The 23396-nt window shown below is 44.4% G+C and overlaps 1 long non-coding RNA gene across 1 annotated transcript; it reads left to right on the forward strand.

The window, feature by feature from the left end:
* Positions 1–417: 417 nt before the first annotated feature.
* On the forward strand, positions 418–19793 carry LOC123465224. Its single transcript, XR_006640363.1, has 4 exons — positions 418–455; positions 13837–14003; positions 14682–14847; positions 19686–19793. It is a non-coding gene; the product is annotated as an uncharacterized LOC123465224 (long non-coding RNA).
* Positions 19794–23396: the final 3603 nt, after the last annotated feature.

Raw genomic sequence — 23396 nt, forward strand, 5'->3', positions numbered from 1 at the left:
CAAATTATTGTTTTTTTATGTGTGCAGAAAGCATGTCCCAGGGATCATTAACTTACTGGGCTCATTGGACAGAATGTGGGGCTCATATTGTTGTTGCTGTTTAGTCGCTCAGTCGTGTCCAACTTTTTTTGACTCCATAGACTGCAGCCCACCAGGCTCCTCTGTCCATGGAATTCTCCAGGCAAGAATACTAGAGTGGGTTGCCATTTCCTTCTCCAGGGGATCTTCCTGACCTAGAGATGGAACCCTCACTGGCAGGAGGATTCTTTACCACTGAGCCACCAGGGAAACCCATACACGAGGTGTATATTTATGTTATTAAACTTCTTTTCCCTTGTTAATCTTTTACTGCATACGGGAATCTCAGCCACAGAACTTAGAAGAGTAGAGAGAAAATTCTTTTTCCTCCCCTTTAGCAACAGAGTCTCCGTGGAAACACAGACAGGCAGCAGGTGGTAAGTCCAGACAGACTCCGAGTGATGGGAGGGGTCCCAGTAGTTGGACCAAGCTGGGTGGAGCTGGATGGGGCTGTTTAGGAGGCTTCCACCCTACTGTTGGCCCTACATGTTGAGTTTGCTGAGGTGCTCAATGCCATTTTTGTGTTTGAAAACATTTGGATCCACCTCCTTGCAAAGATGAGAGTCCACTAGACAGCTCAGTCCCCTTGGCTATGCTGTGATTCACCTGACTCCTTACTCCTTTAAAAAAAGCTTGGTGGTGGGAATTTCCTTGCTGGTCCAAAGGTTAGGACTCTATGCTTTTAATGCAGGGGGCACAGGTTCGATCCCTAGTTGGGAAACTAAGATCCTGGGTGCTGTGTGGCACTGCCAAAACATAAAATAAAAATAATAAAAAGGCATGGTGGAATAAACAGAGATAGACGGTTTGTTCTTCAGATGGGGAGCGGGGAAGATGGCTTACCCAGGTGAGGTCAGGATGGCTACAGAGACATTCCAGACACCTCAACCCAGCAAAGTGCTCCAAACTTCTCTGCCACAAGCCTGTCCCATGAGAACTGTCTGTTTTCCTAATGACCAAATGTTCACACACAGAAAAAAAATCAATTGGGATCCAATGGAATTCATCAAAAATTAAATTAGAAAAGAGTCAATTCAATCAGAAGGAACAAAATTTTGATGAAATTAATTAAATCAAACCCATTTAATAAAAAAATTGAAACAGCACTTTAATTTTAGAGGTATCGAGAAGAGTGCATAGATTAAGACAAGGTGTGTTTACAGCACTGCTTTGCAATCCTGACTGTACGTGGTAATCGCCTGAGGTGTTACTGAGGCCTGAGTACTACTAAGTACTTAAACAAAAAAATTTACTGTTTTTATTTTTGGCTGCACTGGGTCTTCATTGCTGCAGTAGGGCTTTTTCTAGTTGTGGTGAGCCGGGCTACTTTGGAGTTGCAGAGCACGGGCTCTAGGCAAGCGGGCTCCAGTAGTTGCAGCTCGTGGGCTCCAGAGCTCAGGCTCAGTAATTGTGCTGCATGGGCTTAGTTGGACCACGGCTTACGGGATCTAGTTCCAAAACCAGGAGTCGAATCCATGTCCCCTGCCTTGGCCACCAGGAAGTCCCCCAATAAATTATTATCATGATTTAATTTGTTTGGGGTGGGACTTGGGCAAGAGGACTTTGAAAATTTTCCCTTTAAAGAAATTTCTTTGACATACATACACGCATGTATTTAGCTCAATGGGATCATAGTGACCATTTGTTTTTTTGATGTGGACCATTTTTAAAGTCTTTATTTAATTTTTTACAATGTTGGTTCTGTTGTTTATATTCTGGTTCTTTGGCCACAAGGCATGTGGGATCGTAGCTCCCAGACCAGGGATCAAACCTAAACCCCTGCACTGGAAGGCGAAGTCTTAACCACTGGATTGCCAGGAAAATCCCTATACTACTTGTTATTAACTTTGCTTTTCCTATTTTATTAAGTCATGTTATTCTGCAAGCATTTTTATATGTCAATAGATTCTTGTTTACAGGATTATTTTAACTTAGACATTTTAAAGGTACTATTCTATATAGTAGACTTAGCCTACATAGTACATTTCATATACTCTAAATGTATGATTTAGACCTTTAAGTTCTAAATAGTATTTCATATTGTCAAGTTACAATAATTAACTAACATCATGCTATTAGGTATATAGTCTTAACTTTTTCACTGTTGTAAATAACATGTCAGTAAAGAAGCCACTACATAATTTATTTTGTGCCTAACAATAATTGTTTCCCGAGAATCAATGTTTATCATATACATTAAACTGTCTACACGAGTAGAAGATGGCATTTCACTATTCTTTGTTTCTTTTTTTTAAAAAAATACTGGTGGAGTTGAACATTTGTGTATGTGCATGGTTGTATTATGTTTTATTTTAACAGCTTGTAGCCTTTTCTCCTTGAATTGTCTCCGAATGCTTCATCCTCCATAACCAGGGAGGAGCCTGGCTTTCCGGACTTGTTCTTGCCCCCTATGATAGTATTTTCCCTGGTCTTCTTTCAGAAGCTGCTGAACACATTTTAGATGACATTCTAGACCTTCTTAAAGAAATACCTTTATATTCACTCCAGACCTGGCATTCCACAGGTGTCTGGTCCTGGGGGACACCCAGAGATGCTGTGCTCGAGCAATTTGGCCAAAAACAGGGAAAAACAGGAGGGAAGTCCCTCTTCCCCTTTCCTCTCTTCAGTTTCTCTCTAATGCTTCTTTTTTGGCAAATTCTAAAAGGACTCCCTCTGGCAAGTGGATCCAAGAAATGGAGTTGGCAGAGTCTCTGCTTCAGCTCTGTTAAGCAGCAAATAAAAGGACGGATCAATAAGTAGCACACAGGGACTTACCTGATAGTCCAAAAGTTAAAACTCCAAGCTTCAAAAGCAGGGGACAGGGGTTCAGTCCCTGGTTGGGAAGCTAAGATCCCACATGCTATGTAGCCAAAAAAAAAAAATAATAATAATAATAATAAGTAGCATACAGAAGGGTAAGACCCAAGGGCACAGTGTCCTTGAGACACAGCTCACCTGGATTTTATCACCCATCTATCTCTATGTGTTTATGGCCCTCTGGTAGTTCCCACCATGAGAACGGTTCATTCCTAGTGCCGACAGGTGCCTCCACATATGGTCGGCTTCATGGTCACTGAGATGCTCTTCCTTTCACGAGCTGATCACCAGGTGCCCTCTGATAGGCTATTGGCCTCTTGGTTTTGGAAGACAACTCCATCAAGGTCGATTCCACTAAGTCGATGTCAGCTCCAGATGACAAAATGACACATACCAAACAGGAAATGAAATATTTCCCTTGCTATCTCTACAAAACACAATGAGACTGTCAACTTGACCTCTAGAGAATTCTCATATAACTTACTGACTTCCTGCCATGAGAACGTCAAGTTGCATGCGATGATGGCTTTCCTCTTCCTGCTGAGCCTCTGCATCCGGGTCACTCTGGCCACAGAACATCATAGCCAAGAACAGTAGAAATGTGCTGACCAGCCTTTCGTCCCTCTGGGTGGGAGACACCATGGTTTCTCCTACAGGCTGATGCTGTTTAGTTGCTAAATCATGTCTGACTGTTTGCAACATCATAGACTGTAGCCCGCCAGGCTCCTCTGCCCATGGGATTTCCCAGGCAAGAATGCTGGAGTGGGTAGCCATTTCCTTCTCCAGGGGAGCTTCCCGAGCCAGGGATCGAGCCTGCATCTCTTGTATCTTCTGCATTGGCAGGTGGATTCTTTACCAATGTGCCACCTGGGAAGCCCTGTGGTGAAGGGGGAATACATGCAATCAAGCACATATATTTACAGAAGGTTTCTGCTAGTCCTGAGGAGCAGTCATCACCATGAAGGATTTTAGTGCTTTTCTAGATCTGAGGAGATACATAAATTGGGCTTGAGGTAGGAGTTAGACGGGCTCTAGTTTAGACATTTACAACTGCCCTTCTGTTTGCATTTCATGGGACACGAAGAAGTGGGCTTCAGGCTGGACACTTAAAACTAGTTTCCAGTTTGCATTTTCTGAAACAAGAGATAGGTGGGCTCCAGTTGAGGAATTTACAATCAGCCTCCTCTTTGCCTTCCAAAATGGAAATAACAACAAAAACAGGGTAAATAGCCAGTGTTTGTCTCTTGTAAACACCTAACCTGGAGCCCTTCTAACTCCTACCTAAGGCTCATAAAAATCAGCTTCTGAAAATATTTAACTATTCAAAGGCCTGTTCTGCCCATTTTTCCCAAAGCACAGAGTTCCTTTTCCTGTTCTCCACCCAGAACTCCTTCCAGGGGGTGTTAAAAGGCAGAAGCCACAGCATCACATGGTTTAACTCTTGTAGAAGTAGATGGCACGTGCCCATGACAAGTGCCAATTTTTATCTGTCACGTCTTACTCTATGTATTGCTTATTCACTTTGTTTATCCTTCATGTCAGATTCCTTTTTCTGTCTTTTGCTTTCTCCTTGAGACTCAACCTCACATCTCCTCTTGTTTCCATGCCCACCCCACCCAGGGTGGCTCACCAAGACCCGTTCAGCTGCACCAGAATCTCCTCTCTGGAACTGCCACATCTATTCACTGGGGCCACCGTGACCTGCTCCTTGGAAGAAAAGCTATGACAAGCCCAGACAGTGTATTAAAAAGCAGAGACATCAATTTGCCAACAAAGGTCTATATAGTCAAAGCTATGGCTTTTCCAGTAGTAATGGACAGACGTGAGAGTTGGACCATAAAGAAAACTGAGTGCCAAAGAAATGTTTATTTTAAATTGTACTGGAGAAGATTTTTGAGAGTCCTTTTGATTGCAAGGAGATAAATCCTAAAGGAAATCAAGCCTGAATATTCACTGGAAGGACTGATGCTGAAGATGAATGTTTAATCCTTTGGCCACCTGATGCGAAGAGTCGGTGGAAAACACCCAGATGGTGGGAGAGATTGAGGGCAGGAGGAGAAGGGGACGGCAGAGGACGAGATGATTGGATGACATCACTGACTCTATGGATGTAAGTTTGAGCAAACTCCAGGAGACAGTGAAGTTCAGGGAAGCCTGGCATGCTGCAGTCCATGGGGTCACAAAGGGTCAGATACAACTGAGCAACTGAACAGCAGCAGCACTCTGGCCTGCAGGGCATCCTTGTCCTCAGGTGCTTTCGTTCCTCCCCTCAGACTGTCCCTGCTCAGCTCACACAGAGGCTTCTCTGATTCTGTGTAAGGCTCTTGCCAGAGGAGCTGGAAGGGTGATTTTTTAAAAGGGGGATTGGCTTGGCTGAGGGTGAGGGCCATCTCCCACCATCATCAGCCTCCCCTCCCCCAGTAGGCGTCAATGGGAAGCAGGAGACAACTCAGCAGGACAGTGACCCTCCCCGGTGGATGCACCCTCTGTTCATCCCAACCCAAGGGTGGCTCTGCTAGGTGGTTGTGATCAGCAAAAGCTGAGGTTGGAGGGCACCAGGGGGCCTCATCTCATCACAGATACCCACTCCTCCACAATACACGCTCTTCCCCCAAACTCCCAAGTGCCTGTGGGGCCCGGTACTCTCAACACAGAGGACTCCTGTTGGTCCCTGGGCTTCTCTCTGATGCCCCCACTGGAAGTGGTCAAATGGACTTTGCCAGGCCAGTTTGTCCTAGAAAGCTCCACTCAACAGATTCTATTTAGAATTCAGTGCCGGAGAAAGGGCTGCCTCCTCAAGGAGAAGTTATGCTTCTGCCTCTTTAATAGAAAGACTGATGTGAAAGCTCTCTTTGCTCTCCTGGGGGTAAACTTCTAACCAAGCAGGACCCTCTGGGGCTGTCCCAGGACAGGCCTTTCCCCATATCCTCTGCTTTAGCTCCTGTCTGAATAGTATTTGACGCATATAGTGTTTAGTCCCTCAGTCACTCAGTCATATCTGACTCTTTGCGACCTCAAGGACTGTAGACCCCTAGGTTCCTCTGTCCATGGGTATTCTTCAGGCAAGAATACTGGAGTAGGTTGCCTTGCCCTTCTCCAGGGATACAAATAGTATTTGATGCAAATTTCCTGAGATGTTCTGCAGATGTGAAACCCCCCACCAAATGGAAGATGTTAACTACTTGAAGACCTTGAGCACACAGCCCCAGGCCTCTTGGACCCTGAGTTCACTCCTGTGACCCCCATGTTAGCTCACCATCAATCAGAGAATTGTGCATAAACTGATCACAGACCCTTTGACCCCCTGCCTCAGTGGATTTTAAAAGTGCTTTGTTGAAACCCTTCAGAGAGCTTGGGGCTTTTTAGGGCATGAAGGACTGAGCATGCAAGCACCCATCTCCTTGCATGGCCCTGCAATAAACCTTTCCCTGCTCCAAACTCTGACGTTTGGTGTGTTTGGCATCACTGTGTGTCGGGCACATACTTGCTAACACACTGAACCAAGAGCAGTGGCAAAAGAGGAGGAACCACAGCGCCAGCTTTGTAGGCCATTTCCTGAGCTTGTGAGCGGTGCCCAGCGGGGTGTCCGCACCCTCTCTCCATTGCTCTTGGCTCCAGTTTCTGTGCAGGACAAATGGTTACAGGGAATCCTCAAAGCTCACACAGAAACTTGGAGTCAGTAGGGTGTAAAAGAGGAAAAGAAGGACGCTTCCATCACTCACTGTTGGCTGGATTTTTGCTGGATTAATGAATAACTAAATGAACGTGCTTGTGAATGCATGAGTTAATAAGAGAATGGACAAACAAATCTGTTTTTGCTGAGACAAATTCACTCCGAGCTGATTCTCTGCCTGGGGTGCAATTGAGATACAGTCAGTCCCCTACATACAAACAAGTCTCATTCTGAGAGAGAGATCATAAGTCCAATTTGTTTGTTAAGTCCAACAAACTTAGCCTCGGTACCCAATTAACACAGTCAGCTGTATATTAATAGTACTGTACTGTCATAGGCTTATAATACTTTTCACACAAATAATACATGAAAAACAAACACAAAAACTAGAGAAAACTTTTTTTTTAATTAATTTTTTTTATTTGGCCACACCATGTGGCATTCAAGATCTTAGTTCCCTGACCAGGGATTGAACCCATGACCCCTACATTGGGAATGAAGAGTCCTAACCGCTGAATTCTTTGGAACTCTGCATTCAGATGGAAATATCTTTCCTTTTCTTCTTTGCTTTTAGCTTCTCTTCTTTTCACAACTATTTGCAAGGCCTTCTCAGACAGCCATTTTGCTTTTTTGCATTTCTTTTCCATGGGGATGGTCTTAATCCCTGTCTCCTGTACAATGTCACAAAACTCCGTCCATAGTTCATCAGGCACTCTGTCTATCAGATCCAGTCCCTTAAATCTATTTCTCACTTCCACAGTATAATCATAAGGGGTTTGATTTAGGTCATACCTGAATGGTCTAGTGGTTTTTCCCACTTTCTTCAATTTAAGTCTGAATTTGGCAATAAGGAGTTCATGATCTGAGCCACAGTCAGCTCCTGGTCTTGTTTCTGCTAACTGTATAGAGCTTCTCCATCTTTGGCTGCAAAGAATATAATCAATCTGATTTCAGTGCTGACCATTTGGTGATGTCCGTGTGTAGAGTCTTCTCTTGTGTTGTTGGAAGAGGGTGTTTACTATGACCAGCATGTTCTCTTGGCAAAACTCTATTAGCCTTTGCCCTGCTTCATTCTGTACTCCAAGGCCAAATTTGCCTGTTACTCCAGGTATTTCCTGACTTCCTACTTTTGCATTCCAGTCCCCTATAATGAAAAGGACATCTTTTTGCAGTGTTAGTTCTAAAAGGTCTTGTAGTCTTCATAGAACCGTTCAATTTCAGCTTCTTCAGCATTACTGGTTGGGGCATAGACTTGGATTACAGTGATATTGAATGGTTTGGCTTGGAAATGAACAGAGATCATTCTGTCATTTTTGAGATTGCATCCAAGTACTGCATTTCAGACTCTTTTGTTGACCATGATGGCTACTCCATTTCTTCTAAGGGATTCCTGCTCACAGTAGTAGATATAATGGTCATCTGAGTTAAATTCACCCATTCCAGTCCATTTTAGTTCACTAATTCCTACAATGTCGACATTCACTCTTGCCATCTCCTGTTTGACCACTTCCAATTTGCCTTGATTCATGGACCTAACATCCCAGGTTCCTATGCAATATTGCTCTTTACAGCATCGGACCTTGCTTCTATCACCAGTCACATCCACAGCTGAGTATTGTTTTTGCTTTGGTTCCATCCCTTCATTCCTTCTGGACTTATTTCTCCACTGATCTCCAGTAGCATATTGGGCACCTACCGACCTGGGGAGTTCATCTTTCAGAATCCTACCATTTTGCCTTTTCATACTGTTCATGGGGTTCTCAAGGCAAGAATTGAATGAAACCACTGAAGTGGTTTGCCATTCCCTTCTCCAGTGCACCACATTCTGTCAGACCTCTCCACCATGACCTGTCTGTCTTGGGTGGCCCCACATGACATGGGTTAGTTTCATTGAGTTAGACAAGGCTGTGGTCCATGTGATCAGATTGGCTAGTTTTCTGTGATTATGGTTTCAGTGTGTCTGCCCTCTAACACCCTCTCGCAACACCTACCATCTTACTTGGGTTTCTCTTGCCTTGGACAAGGGGTATCTCTTCATGGCCGCCCCTCCTGACCTTAAACTTGGAGTAGCTCCTCTCGGCCCTTCTGCGCCCGTGCAGCTGCTGCTCCTTGGACGTGGGGTAGCTTCTCTCGGCTGCCCCTCCCAAAGCCTTCTTCAGTGATCAATGCAAAGAAATTGAGGAAAACAACAGAATGGGAAAGACTAGAGATCTCTTCAAGAAAATTAGAGATATCGAGGGAACATTTCATGCAAAGGTGGGCTTGATAAAGGACAGAAATGGTATGGACCTAACAGAAGCAGAAGATATTAAGAAGAGGTGGCAAGAATACACAGAAGAACTGTACAAAAAAGATCTTCACGACCCAGATAATCACGATGGTGTGATCACTCACCTAGAGCCAGACATCCTGGAATGTAAAGTCAAGTAGGCCTTAGAAAGCATCACTACAAACAAAGCTAGTGGAGGTGATGGAATTCCAGTTGCTGCTGCTGCTGCTGCTAAGTCACTTCAGTCATGTCCAACTCTGTGCGACCCCATGGACTGCAGCCTTCCAGTCTCCTCTATCCATGGGATTTTCCAGGCAAGAGTACTAGAGTGGGTTGCCATTGCCTTCTCCGGCATTCCAGCTGAGCTATTTCAAATCCTGAAAGATGATACTGTGAAAATGCTGTACTCAATATGCCAGCAAATTTGGAAAACTCAGCAGTGGCCACAGGACTGGAAAAGGCCAGTTTTATTCCAATCCCAAAGAAAGGCAATGCCAAAGAATGCTCAAACTCCCGCATAATTGTACTCATCTCACACACTAGTAAAGTAATGCTCAAAATTCTCCAAGCCAGGCTTCAGCAATACATGAACCGTGAACTTCCAAATGTTCAAGCTGATTTTAGAAAAGGCAGAGGAGCCAGAGATCAAATTGCCAACATCTGCTGGATCATTGAAAAAGCAAGAGAGTTCCAGAAAAACATCTATTTCTGCTTTATTGACTATGCCAAAGCCTTTAACTGTGTGGATCACGATAAACTGTGGAAAATTCTGAAAGAGATGGGAATACCAGACCACCTGACCTGTCTCTTGAGAAACCTGTATGCAGGTCAGGAAGCAACAGTTAGAACTGGACATAGAACAACAGACTGGTTCCAAATAGGAAAAGGAGTACATCAAGGCTGTATATTGTCACCCTGCTTATTTAACTTATATGCAGAATATATCATGAGAAACGCTGGGCTGGAAGAAGCACAAGCTGGAATCAAGACTGCTGGGAGAAATATTAATAACCTCAGATATGCAGATGACACCACCCTTATGGCAGAAAGTGAAGAGGAACTAAAAAGCCTCTTGATGAAAGTGAAAGTGGAGAGTGAAAAAGTTGGCTGAAAGCTCAACATTCAGAAAACGAAGATCATGGCATCTGGTCCCATTACTTCATGGCAAATAGAGGGGGAAACAGTGGAAATAGTGTCAGACTTTATTTTTCTGGGCTCCAAAATCACTGCAGATGGTGACTGCAGCCATGAAATTAAAAGACGCTTACTCCTTGGAAGAAAAGTTATGACCAACCTAGATAGCATATTCAAAAGCAGAGACATTACTTTGCCAACAAAGGTCCGTCTAGTCAAGGCTATGGTTTTTCCTGTGGTCATGTATGGATGTGAGAGTTGGACTGTGAAGAAGGCTGAGCGCCGAAGAATTGATGCTTTTGAACTGTGGTGTTGGAGAAGACTCTTGAGAGTCCCTTGGACTGCAAGGAGATCCAACCAGTCCATTCTAAAGGAGATCAGTCCTGGGTATTCATTGGAAGGACTGATGTTGAAGCTGAAACTCCAATACTTTGGCCACCTCATGCGAAGAGTTGACTCATTGGAAAAGACTCTGATGCTGGGAGGGATTGAGGGTGGGAGGAGAAGCAGACGACAGAGGATGAGATGGCTGGATGGCATCACTGACTCGATGGGCATGTGTTTGGGTAGACTCCAGGAGTTGGTGATGGACAGGGAGGCCTGGCGTGCTGCGATTCATGGGGTCACAAGGAGTCGAACACAACTGAGCGACTGAACTGAACTGAACTGAACCGAACCACTGAATTGCCAGGGAAGTCCCAAGAAAACATTTTTAATCTTACAGTACAGTACCTTGAAAAGCACAGTAGGACTGGTTACATCAGTGCTGCTTTTATGTTTGCTTCCAGACATTCTGGGCTTGAAATAAAGATGCTATGCTGTTGTGTACTATATAGGACTGTACAGTGAAGTACACACAAACACAACTGATCTCAGCGAGGCAGTAGTGAGAGGTGCCATGAAGTGAGATGTTAATTCCCTGCCTGGGAGTTGAACCTGGATAGCCTGAAGAGCCAGGAATCCTAGCTACCAGGCCTGCAAGGGCTAGAGGCTAGAAGCTATTTTCCCCTATATTTTGCCTCCAGTGAAAAATGCACTTATCACAGAGGCAGGAACTATAAACGCAGGTACAAAGTTTATTATTACAGACATAGCACAATAACAAGTAGGAGAATACACAGAGAAATTGTTTTTTTAGTTAAGACAGAAGCAAGGCAGCAATGCACAAGTGGAGAGAAGGGTATGGGGCATCCCCCCTAGTGAAGAGGAGCATAGTAAGAGGTGGTTAAGTCATTTAATACGTCTGTTCTTTGGGTCTTTGTCTTCCTGCAGACCAATTGTCTGGTTTCTTTTCTATACCTGATGTACCCTGGGACCCTCCTCTGGGCACATATGCACCCCTCAGCCAAGATGGATCTTGAAGTGAAGGTTTCTGGGAGGAAAAAGACTCATTACAGCCTGGCATTATCCCCTGACTTTTGATCCACAAGGAGCCATTTACTGTGCATGTATAGTGTCTTCCTTGTCCCCAAAATGGAGGAACAGAGATCCCTTAATCCTTTACTCAAACAGGATTTGCCTCTTTGTCCTTACCGTGACTATTACCTTGACTATTACCATGACTATTACCTTGACTGTTACCATGACTATTTCCTTAAGGTGTTTACAAGAGACAAACATTGGCTATTTACCTTGTTTCTTTTACTTTCATTTCAGAGGGCAAACAGGAGACTGATTGTAAATGCCTTAACTGGAGCCCACCTATCTCTTGTCTCAAGAAATGCTAACAGTTCTAAGTGTCCAGCCTGAAGCCCACTTCTTCGTGCCCCACGAAATGCAAACAGGAGGCTAGTTGTAAATGTCTAACCAGGAGTCCACCTATCTCCTACATCACAACCACTTGGAGAGGACGCAAGCACATGGCAATGTACGCCAGACACATGAACTAACTTACGTGATTGGACATGTGAACTCACATTCAAATCTTTGAGAGTTTGCAGCTTGAAGGTTCATGTATAAGGAACTTACTGTACTTTCCTGTTTAAGTACCTCAGGTCATGAAAATCTCCCCCCTTCACTCTGTGCTGGTCATTTTGGCCCTCAGCCCCCTTTCCGTTCCTCCATGCACTGTCTTGTGTGAAGGGAGGCTGGGCCCTGCACACTGAATTTAGATGCTGGCCTGGGGGGCACTAGGGGAAGTTTGGAAGATGGGGGATAGAAGGCTTTCCTAGCTATTGTTCCTGCAGCAGCAGTGGGGAAGCTGGACTCCTGGGTTCCAGTTCAGGTTGCTGTGATGTGGCAGGAATGTAGGCGTTGACTTCCTGGAACACCAAAGTGTTGGCAGTTGTAGGGGTGCAAGCTGCCACTCAGGACTGTCTAGATCCCAGACTCCAGCACCCGCTCCCTGTCAGCTGTCTCCTGTAGGGTTCATTCCATTTCTTTTTCTGCTTCTCTGGCCTTTTCAGTGCTTTTGTAATCAACTCCCTGTATCCAGATCCTGCAAGCTGGTACAAGCTGGCTGCAGCCCACTACGGGAATGGGCGTGTCTGTGTGCTGCATGCTCAGTCGTGTCCGACTCTTTGTGACCCTGTGGACTGTAGCCCATCAGGTTCTTTTGTCCATGGGATTCTGCAGGCAAGAATCCTGGAGTGGGTTGCCATTTTCTCCTCCAGGATAGAACCCTTGTCTACTTCATATCTTGCATTACAGGCAGCCTGGGAAGCCCCCTTTGAAGCTTCCAGTTGAGCCTAAAGTGCAGATAAATTTGAATTCCACTGCTTTAGAAAAACAGCTCTCAAATTTTAACATACTTTGGGATCACGTGGGGGGCTTGATGAAACATAGACTACTGTGATAGGGGCAGAATAAAGGGACAAAGTAGGTGATTAAATAGTTAACCCCACCAGGGGTTTATGGGGACCTCCCCTGTGGCTCAGGGGTAAAGAACCTGCCTGCAATGCAGGTAGACCTGGGTTGGGTCCCTGGGTCAGAAAGATCCTCTAGAGAGGGAATGGCAACCCACTCCAGTATTCTTGCCTGGAGAAACCCACGGACAGAGGAGCCTGGAGGGCTACAGTCCATCAAGTCACAGAGTCAGACATGACTGAAGTGACTTAGCACAGGGGATTATAAGTAGAATAAATATGGGATACCTGTAAGTTAATGATTACTCAAGAAAGCAGGTTTGCTTAACCACGGAACCAAGCAGGCTTGCTTAGCAACAAAACCATGCAGCAGAAGCAGGAGATATGCCCCCAAACAGTAAAACAGCGGTGGCATGAGCCCCACATCCTGCCCAGTGAGCTCAGCAAGTTAATGATCCCTAGGACACTCTCTCTGCACACATGAAAAACAGTAATTTGTGGACCTAGCTTGATCTGTAGGGACAAGAAAACTTGCCTGCCCAACCTGGAGGAGGAGTGATGATGGAAGCATGGCGTCTACTCAAGAAAGACAAAGGAGCTCTCTTCGTCTGCTCCACTTTTCCTTTCATTATAAAACTGGCCCAGTCCAGTATGTTCCCAGGGTGTGGCATTTCTCATCTGTCTGCCTATAAACCTCACAAGTGTCCTATTCTAATAAACCACTTTTTATCTATCATTTTGTCTCTTATTGAATTCTTTTCTGTGCTGAGACATAAACGATGATGATGGTACCAGAGCTCTCTGGAGGCCCCCTGAAATGACACCAAATGATTTCACTGTGTCTGCCCCTGCCTCAGCTTCTGACTTAGTAGGTCTACCTTGGGAGGAGAGAGTTGCGGGGGAAAGAACTTGCCCCTCTTACAAGTTCCCGGAAGACATTAATGTTGCTGGTCAGAGAACCATACTTTGATTAAAAATACACCAGCTTCAGTTCCTGGTTAACTTCCTTTCTCAGAATGGGCTGGGTTTGGTTGAAGCCAGTCTGTCTGAATTTCTTACAGATAGCAGTTCCCACCCAGAGGACAGCAAGCACAGTGAATGTCTGATGCCGTGGGATGGTGCTTCAACCTTGAAGATGCCCTGAGAGTTCTGCAGCCCCAGGAGCAGACTGTGAATCCTTACAGCCCCTCCCCCATCACCACTCACCCTCCTGCTCCCAGGGCCAAGGGTAAGTGGGTAGGGGGCGGGGAGCAAGCAGCAAAGCTATCACTCAGAAAGCCATTACCAGCTCCCTGGGGGCAGTTTCAAGTGCCTACCCCGTCACCATGGAGACTGACCATTGGTGGGGAGGGGCTGGGATCCAAAGGAATGATGACTGAGCCTAGACATAGGCAGACAGCTCCCTTAGCCCTTCTTGTCCAAAGACTATGGGAAGTCAGAGGCATTTTACCGTTGGCCTGAGAAGAGGTGTAAGAAAAGCTTATCAAGGTTTCTGCTACATTAGATAAAAAAGGACGAGGAGGTTTCATCAAGTGAAAGATAGGCAAGAGACTTCCTTGGAGGTCCAGTGGTTAAGGAAAGACTCTGTGCTTCTAATGCAGAGGCGTGAGTTTGATCTCTGGTCAGGGAACTAGGATCCCATATGCTGTGCAATCAAAAAAAAAAAAAAAAAAGAAATAGGCAAAATGAAGCTGCATTTATTCTTTAAGGGACTAAGCAAGCAGTGACCTTCCTAAAGACAGGGATCTTGTAGTCAATATTACCCATCTGCCTGCAACAGCCATGCACAGGACCTGCTGTGAGCAAAGCAGGATTTCATAGATGTTTGCCAACAAGATGAAGGATGTACACCACAGAATCTCAAAATCAGAAGGAGCCTTATCTCTGGTTTTCCCACATTTCACAGTGTGATCTGAGAAGGCAGGGGATGGTGACAGATTTCTCTGTACCCTCAGACAACGACATAAACTTCCTCCGTTTTCTCATCTGTAAGGCAAAGACCATGTCTACCATGTGGGACTGATGAAGACATAAGTGACCAGGTTCACCATAAAGTACTGAGCTCAGTGGCGGTGAGTAACAAACATTTACTGTTGTGTGACTCAGTGACCTGGGAAGCAAAAATGGACTAAAGCTGGCACCTGCTACCCTATCCCCATTGCTTCTGAGGCATCTGTGGAGCATCTTGCTGTTCAGTTGCTCAGTCATGTTCCATTCTTTGGGACCCCATGGACTGCAGCACACTAGGCTTTCCTGCCCTTCACTATCTCCCAGAGTTTGCTCAAACTCATGTCCATTGAGTCAGTGATGCCATCCAACCATCTCATTCTCTGCCACCCCCTTCTCCTTTTGTCTTCAATCTACCAGCATCAAGGTCTTTTCCAATGAGTCAGTTCTTTGCATCAGGTGGCCAAAGAATTGGAGCTTCAGCTTCAACATCAGTCCTTTCAATGAATATTTAGGGTTGATTTCCTTTAGGATGGACTGATTTGATCTCCTTGCCATCCAAAGGGACTTTCAAGAGTCTCCTCTAGCACCACAATTCAAAAGCATCAATTCTTTGGTGCTCAGCCTTCTTTATGGTCCACCTCTCATATCCGTATGTGATTTACTGGAAAAACCAGTAGTCTGGGGAGACCAGTGGAGCATCTAGGAAGCTGTATAGGAGGAACAGAGAACCCCAGCCTCCTAAGGACCCCTGTGATGGGCACTACACCCTTTACACCTTATGGTATGAGCTAGGATTCCACATAATGCACAGGGTGTGGACAAAAATCAATAAATAAATGTGTTTAATAAAATATGTGGGGAAAAGGCCATAAAGATGTTGTAAAAATACATACCAACATACTAACGATGATTATGGATAATTTTTTTGGTAATGGCTTTTTTGAGATACCACTCACATACTGTAAAAGTCATCCATTTAGAATACACAATTCAATGGTTTTAGTATATTCATAAAGTTGTGCAGTCATCACCACAATCCATTTTGCAACTTTTTTATCCCTCTAAAAAGAAATGGTAGCAATTAGCAGGCACTGCCCCTCAGCCTTAGCCAACCACAGATCACCTTTGTCTCTCTAAACTTGTCTATTTAATGTATGTTATGCAACTGAAATAAAACATATGTGGTCCTTTTTATTTAGAATACAATAGAGTTAAAATATTATTTTTTTAGTTTTATCCAAGCTGTAACTTGAAACAGTTCAGTTCAGTTTAGTCTCTCAGTTGTGTCCGACTCTTTGCAACCCCATGGACTGCAGCATACCAGGCCTCCCTGTCCATCAACAACTCCTGGAGCTTGCTCAAACTCATATCCATTGAGTAGGTGAAGCCATCCAACCATCTCACCCTCTGTCACCCCCTTCTCTTCCTGACTTCAATCTTTGCCAGCATCAGGGTCTTTCCCAATGAGTCAGTTCTTCACATCAGGTGGCCAGAGTATTAGAGTTTCAGCTTGAGTCCTTCCAATGAATATTCAGGACTGATTTCCTTTAGAATTGACCGGTTTGATCTCCTTGAAGTCCTTCCCCTTTTATTTATGATTGAATAATATTCTATCAGGACTTCCCTGATAGCTTAGTTGGTAAAGAATCTGCCTGTAATGCAGGAGACCCCGGTGTGATTCCTGGGTTGGGAAGATCCACTGAAGAAGGGATAGGTTACCCACTCCAGTATTCTTGGGCTTCCCTCATGGCTCAGCTGGTAAAGAATCTGCTTGCAATGTGGGAGACCTGGGTTTGATCCCTGGGTTGGGAAGATCCCCTGGAGAAGGGAAAGGCTACCCATTCCTGTATTCTGGCCTGGAGAATTCCATGGACTGTATAGTCCATGGGGGCACAAAGATTCGGATGTGACTGAGCAACTTTCACTTTCAGTATTCTAGCATATAGACATATCGCATGATTTTCCTTATTCATTCATTGGTTGATTGATAGTTGAGTTGTTTCCACTTTTGGCTATAATGCTGCTATGAATATTAGGCTTCCCTGGTAGCTCACCTGGTAAAGAATCCGCCTGCAATGCAGGAGACCCTGGTTCAATTCCTGGGTTGGGAAGATCCCCTGGAGAAGGGATAGGCTACCCATTCTAGTATTCTTGTCTCAAGAATCTCCGTGGACAGAGGAGCCTGGCGGGCTACAGTCCATGGGGTCGCAAAGAGACAGACATGACTAAGTGACTAAGAATAGCACAGATATGAATATTATTGTACAAATTTCTGTGTGAATACATCTTTGTGTTTCTCCTGAGTATATTCATAAGAGTGGAATTGCTGTGTGTCTTTTGAGGAGCTGCCCAGCAGTTTTCCTGTGTTTGCACCATTTTATAATCCCACCAGCAGTGTCTGGGGTTTTATTTTAGCCCTTACATTTAATCTTTTGATCCATGTTAAGTTAAATTTTGCACATGAAGTTGGACCCCCTAACTCATACCCCGTATGAGGTAGTGCATCCAACGTTTTTCTTTTGCACATGGATATACAGTTGTCCAAAACCATTTTGTTGAAAAGACTATTCATTCTCCATTGAATGATCTAGGCACTCTTGTGGAAAATCAATTGACTTTAAACGTGAGGTTTATTTCTGGACTTTCAGCTCAATCCTATTGATCTATACATCTAACCTTATACTGCTATCACATTGGTTTCTCTATAATTGCAGCTTTATATATATGTATATATATATATATTTTAAAAACTATATGTTTATATCTACTTATTTGACTGCATCTGGGTCTTAGTTGTGGTGTGCAGGATCTAGTTCCTAGACCAGGCATAGAACCCATGCCCCCTGCATTGATGGGGCGGAGTCTTAGCCACTGGGCCCTCAGGGAAGTCTCCGTAATTACATTTTTGCAGTAAGTTTTAAATTAGGAGGTATGAGTCCTCCAATTTTATGTTTTCTTTTAAAGAAATTTTAACTAATTTGAGTCCCTTGAATTTCCATATATATATATATAGCCATGCAGCAAGACTTGTAAGATCTCAGTTCCCACACCAGGGATTGAACCTGGGCTCTAGCAGTGAAAGCCCAGAATCCTAACCACTAGACCATCAGGGAACTGCCTTCCATATATATTTTAGAATCAGCTTGTCAATGTCTGCAAAGAAACTAAGAGGAATTTTGAGAGGGATTGCATTGAATCTGTAGCTCTATTTGTATTGCCATCTTAACAGAACTGGCAGAAGGAAATGGCAACCCACTCCAGTATTCTTGCTTGGAGAATCCCACGGACAGAGGAGCCTGGTGGGCTGCTGTCTATGGGGTCGCAAAGAGTCAGACACGACTGACATGACTTAGCAGCAGCTTAACAGAACTGAGTCCTACAATCCGAGAACATGGGATGTCTTTCCATTTATTAGGTCTTCTAGAATTTCTTTCAACAATGTTTTATAGGTTTTGGAGTGTATGTTTTGCATTAAAAAAATAATTTTATTTATTTTTGGCTGTGCTGGGTCTTCATTGCTGTGTGGGCTTTTCTCTACTTGCAGTGAGCGGGAGCTACTCTCTATTTCGGTGCACGGGCTTCTCATTGCAGTGGTTTCTCTTGTTGTGGAGCATGGGCTCTAGGGCATGCTGGCTTCAGTAGTTGTGGCTACTGGGCTCTAGAGCACAGACTCAGTAGTTTTGGTTCCTGGATGGAGTTGTTCCTTGGCCTGTGGGATCTTCCCAGACAAGGGATTGAACCTGTGTCTCCTGCATTGGTAGGCAGATTCTTTACCACTGAGCCACCAGGGAAGCCCTGTATTTCTTTTGTGAATGGGTAATTTTTTCATTGTGATAAAATAGACATAAAATTTACCATTTTATTCATTTTTAAGTGGCAGTAAGTACATTCACTTTGCTGTCATCAGCATCCACATTCAGAACTTCATCTTCCCAAAGTGAAACTCTATCTGCAATAAACACTGACTGCCTGGTCCCCTCTTCCTCCAGCTCCTAGTCACCTCTACCCTACTTTCTGTCTTTAGTAATTTGATGACACTTGATACGTCACATAAGTGAAATCATATGTTCTCAGAACCCATCAACATGTCCCATAATTTGGGAACTAATAGATATTTACAATGGCTTCAACATGTGGTTCACGTAATCACTCTGCTGACAACTTGGAAATGTCTCATTTCCTTCCCTGGGGAGTGGGTCAGAACTCGACTGGCAAAAGTACAGTAAGTTCCCTACATACAAACAAGTTCCATTCTGGGAGCGTGTTCATAAGTCCAATTTGTTTCTAAGTCCAACAAAGTCAGCCTACTTATCCAAATAACACAATCTGCTATATAGTACCGTACTGTAATAAGTTTATAATACTTTTCACACAAATAATACATATAAAATCAAACAGAACACATAAAGGAAATATTTTTAATCTTACAGTACAGAACCTTGAGAAGTACAGGAGTACATAGTACAACAGCAGGCACACAGGGGCTGGCATCGAGTGAACAGGCAAGAAGAGTTACTGACTGGAGGAGGGAGAGGAGGTGGGAGATGGTAGAGCGGACAGGTCGTCAGCAACAGGAGATGGAGGGCAAGCTGAGATGTCACTCATGCCTGACATTGATGGCACAGGTTCTGATTCCTTGCTGGATTCAATTCTATCTACCCTCTTGAAAAAAATGATCCAGTGATGCATATTAGCATCTTTGAAAATCTGCAGCTTGAAGGTTTGTATATAGGAGACTTACTCTACCTTGGACTTTTCCTGTGAGCAGTAAGACCTGACTCTTGTGTCTACTCTGTACCTCTCACCCACCTTCACGACACGGAGTTTTATACCCGTTCCTGGGGCAAGGAGCAATGAACAGAGAAGGTGAGTCCTTTGACCTGTTGATTAGTGATAGCCTCTGTCTTCTGACTCTGGTCCTGCTACTTCCATTCTAACCATGTGGTCTTCCTTTCCCCAGGCGGCACAGAAAACAGAACAGAACAGAATTGAACACAGTGGTTTTGGCAAACAAGTCAGCATGCAAACGGGAATAAGAGCCCTGGGACTTTCCTAAGACAAACAAAGGATTTAAAAGAAATAACAATATTTAACAGAACTCAAAACCCCCAAGTCCAGATTAAGAAAACAACTTGCTACAAACAACGGAAGATAGTAAAATTAGCTGTATTTTTTTTTTTTAACTAGAAACTCTCTCATCACAGCACCCAAAAACAGGTACATCAAGTTTAAGAACTGTTTTATGATGGGAATAGAAATTTTCAGCTCCAGGAAGAATAACTACTGAATCCTCCACTGACTGGAGCTTCCCAAGTGTCGCTAGTGGTAAAGAACCCGCTTGCCAATGGAGACATAAAGAGACCTGGGTTCAATCTCTGGGTTGAAAAGATCCCCCTGGAGGAGATCATGGCAACCCACTCCAGTATTCTTGCCTGGAGAATCCCACGGACAGAGGACTCTGTAGGGCAACACTTCATGGGGTGGCAAGGAATTAGACATGAATGAAGCAACTCAGCTGATCCACTCAGTGGCCTACCCCAAATCTTTGTTCATTCCTGCTTCCCCAAGTGCCTGGTTTCCTGTCAAATTGCTATTGTCCCGAAGCCTTCACGTTTCCTCTTGATCATGTTTCTTCCCCCAAGCCCTTTTTCAGCAGTGAGTTAAAGCTCCAGACAGTTGTCAAGTATTCCTCTTGTACAGGCCAAGCTTTCCAAGGAGTGACACCACAAAGTGAAGACGCAAACGGATGTGACGAGGCACTTGATGTTGGACTTGGCAGAGCCCTGGGCAGAGAAATGGAGCTGCAGGGGAGGATCCACGCGGAGCCAGGATCCACATTATTTCCAGAAGAGTCATTGGGATATAACTGCACGTGGCTCAAGTTCAGAGTCCTGGGTCAAAGCCCTTGAGAAATCCTATGGTCCAGAGTCTCTCACCCCAGCTGACACTTGGCATCAGTAAACATTCTAGACCAAGGGTCAGAAAACTATGGGCTCTAGGCCAAATAGGACCCTTGCCTATTTTTGTATGACTGGCAAGCTTCGAGTGATTTTTAAGTATTTGAAAAAAAAATTAAGTAATACTGTTGACATTAAAATGGTATGCAATTAAAGCTTCAGTGTCTAAAATTAAAGTTTTGCTGCATACCACCACATCCATTGACCTGTGCCTATGTCTATGGCTGCTTTCTTATTGTGTTAGAAGAGTTGAGTAGTTGTATCAGAGATTGTATGGCCCACAGGAGCCTAAGATATTTACTCTCTGGCCCTCTGCAGAGAAAGTCTGCTATCCTCGTATCCAATTGTTTTTAAAAATGATTTTATTTACTTATATATATAATGGCTGTGCTTGGTCTTGAAAGGGGTTTCTCTGTTGTTGTTGTTCAGTCCCTCAGTCATGTCCAACTCTTTGCGATGCCATGGACTGCAGTATGCCAGGCTTCCCTGTCCTTCATCATCTCCTGGAGTTTGCTCAGACTCATGTCCAATGGGTTGTTGATGCCATTCATCATCGACTTTGGGATCTTTCTCTAGTTGTGGTAATTGGGGCCTCTACTGTTCATTGTGATATTCGGGGTACTTTTCTCATTTTGGTGGCTTCTCTTGTTGAGGGTGGGCAGGCTTCAGTAGCTATGGCTCGTGGGCTCAGTAGTTGGGGTTCCTGGGCTCTAGAGCACAGGCTCAGTCGTTGTGGTGCACAGGCTTAGTTGCCCCACTGCATGTGGGATATTCCTGGATCAGGGATTGAAATGGTGTCTCCTGTATTGGCAGGTGGATTCTTTACCACTGAGCCACCAGGGAAGCCCCAGTATTCAACTCTTTTTCAGAGACTGCAGTAGCAAAAGAAGAGAAAGGAACAGAGGAGAGCCAAGTCACAACCATCCCCTCTAAGATGGGGAGTCCAGCTGGTCAGACAGGATTAGAGCTTGGGAATCACTACTTAGATCTGGCCACTGTGTTTCCACAAGGGGGCCCTTGGATGCAGTGAGGGATGGGCCAGGCCTAGTGACTGCCCCTGCTGCTGTATCATCTCACCCTGCTACGGCCCTTCCTCATCACATGGTGTGCCTCTAGACACATCGTGCCTCTTACGGGAGCAGCCATTGCCGTCCTCGTCTCCAGGACAGAAGTCTAAGTTCAGCTCCATTTGGCAGATGGAGAATTTGGGAAGACCTTACGTGTCACCCCAGCAATTCTGAGTGCCAATGACCTCCTCAAGATCGGTCCCCTCTCTCAATTCAACTTCTGTGTTGGCCCCTTGACCAGTCTCTGGGCTCCATTCTGTGTCTTGATAGAGCCTAGGAAAGGGATTAACATCTCCAGATATCCCAAGGGCCGTCCTGCAAAAGATGGTTCTATGAGGTCCCAGAGGTCAAACTAGTGTGAATGGGTGGAGTGAAAATAGCTTTGAACTTGCACGGGGAAGGCTCACCACACAATGTTTGCTGAGCAGAACCCGACCTTGGGAGGCAACGAGTTCACTGCTTTAGCAGAAATTATGTGGGTGATAAGAGAGTGGTGGGTCTGATGACCTCTGGCTGCTAGGATTGTCTGAATCAGAACTCATGGATTTGGGGGCAGAGTTTGACAACTCAGATACTGAATGTTTCCCAGGTGACACAGCGGTAAAGAATCTGCCTGCCAATGCATGAGATGTGGATTCCATCCCTGGGTCAGGAAGATCTCCCGGAGTAGGAAATGGCAATCCATTCCAGCCTTCTCGTCTGGAGAATTCCAAGGACAGAGGAGCTATAGTGGGCTATAGTCCATGGGGTCGAAAAGAGTCAGACTCGACTTTGTGACTGAGTGCGTACACACGTACACACACAGACACACACACACACACACACACTGAATGCAGTAGCTCAGAGCATGGGCTTTGGTGTCAGAGCTGTCCTAAAGTCAAACCTCAGGCTCAGTCACTTACTGACTGAGTCATTTGGTAAAGTTAGTTAACTCATTGTTGACTGGGGGATTTTTGCAGAAACTATCGCCTATGACGGATTTTATTTTGGCTGGCCCCCAAATTAATTCTGTTATTTCACTAACACTTTGCAGGTTATTACATTCAATAGTTATACCTGACACACCTGTAAAGCCTTCTAATTTTCATGAAATGTGTTCAACCCAAAGCAAAGGATTGACGCAAAGGAGCCTTCTCCAGTACGGTGAGTTTCATGTTCACTTTCTGTATCAGAATCAATCACTAAGGTGTTTTGTCTTTTTGTTGGTCTAATATTCACATCATCTGAATCAGAACTATGTTCTGAAGAACTGTCATCTTCTGAGACGTTAGTATATATGTCACTCGGACAATCAGAGAAAGTATAAAATTCACCAAAAACTTCACTCAAAATTTCAGGATGCATCATTTTTGAAATTTTACATTGATGATATATATAAAGTTGGAACAAAGACCTAATGTAACAAAATGTGAGTGATTATGACAATCATAAGTTGCATAATGGACACTTGATCAATTTGAAGCTCTAACAACTTCCCGTGGTGATGTTAATTGTATCTCTCTCTAACAGTAGATTGATAAGTCTCTGGTCAAAAATGCTCAAATAACACAACACGTAGTAATACGTCTCTGGTCAATAGTTAAGATGAGGGACTTTCCTGATGGTCCAGTGGTTAAGAATTCGCCTGCCTAAGCAGGGGGCACAGGT

Source organism: Bubalus bubalis, chromosome 20 (genome assembly GCF_019923935.1).
Source record: "Bubalus bubalis isolate 160015118507 breed Murrah chromosome 20, NDDB_SH_1, whole genome shotgun sequence".
In the NCBI taxonomy this organism is placed as follows: domain Eukaryota; kingdom Metazoa; phylum Chordata; class Mammalia; order Artiodactyla; family Bovidae; genus Bubalus; species Bubalus bubalis.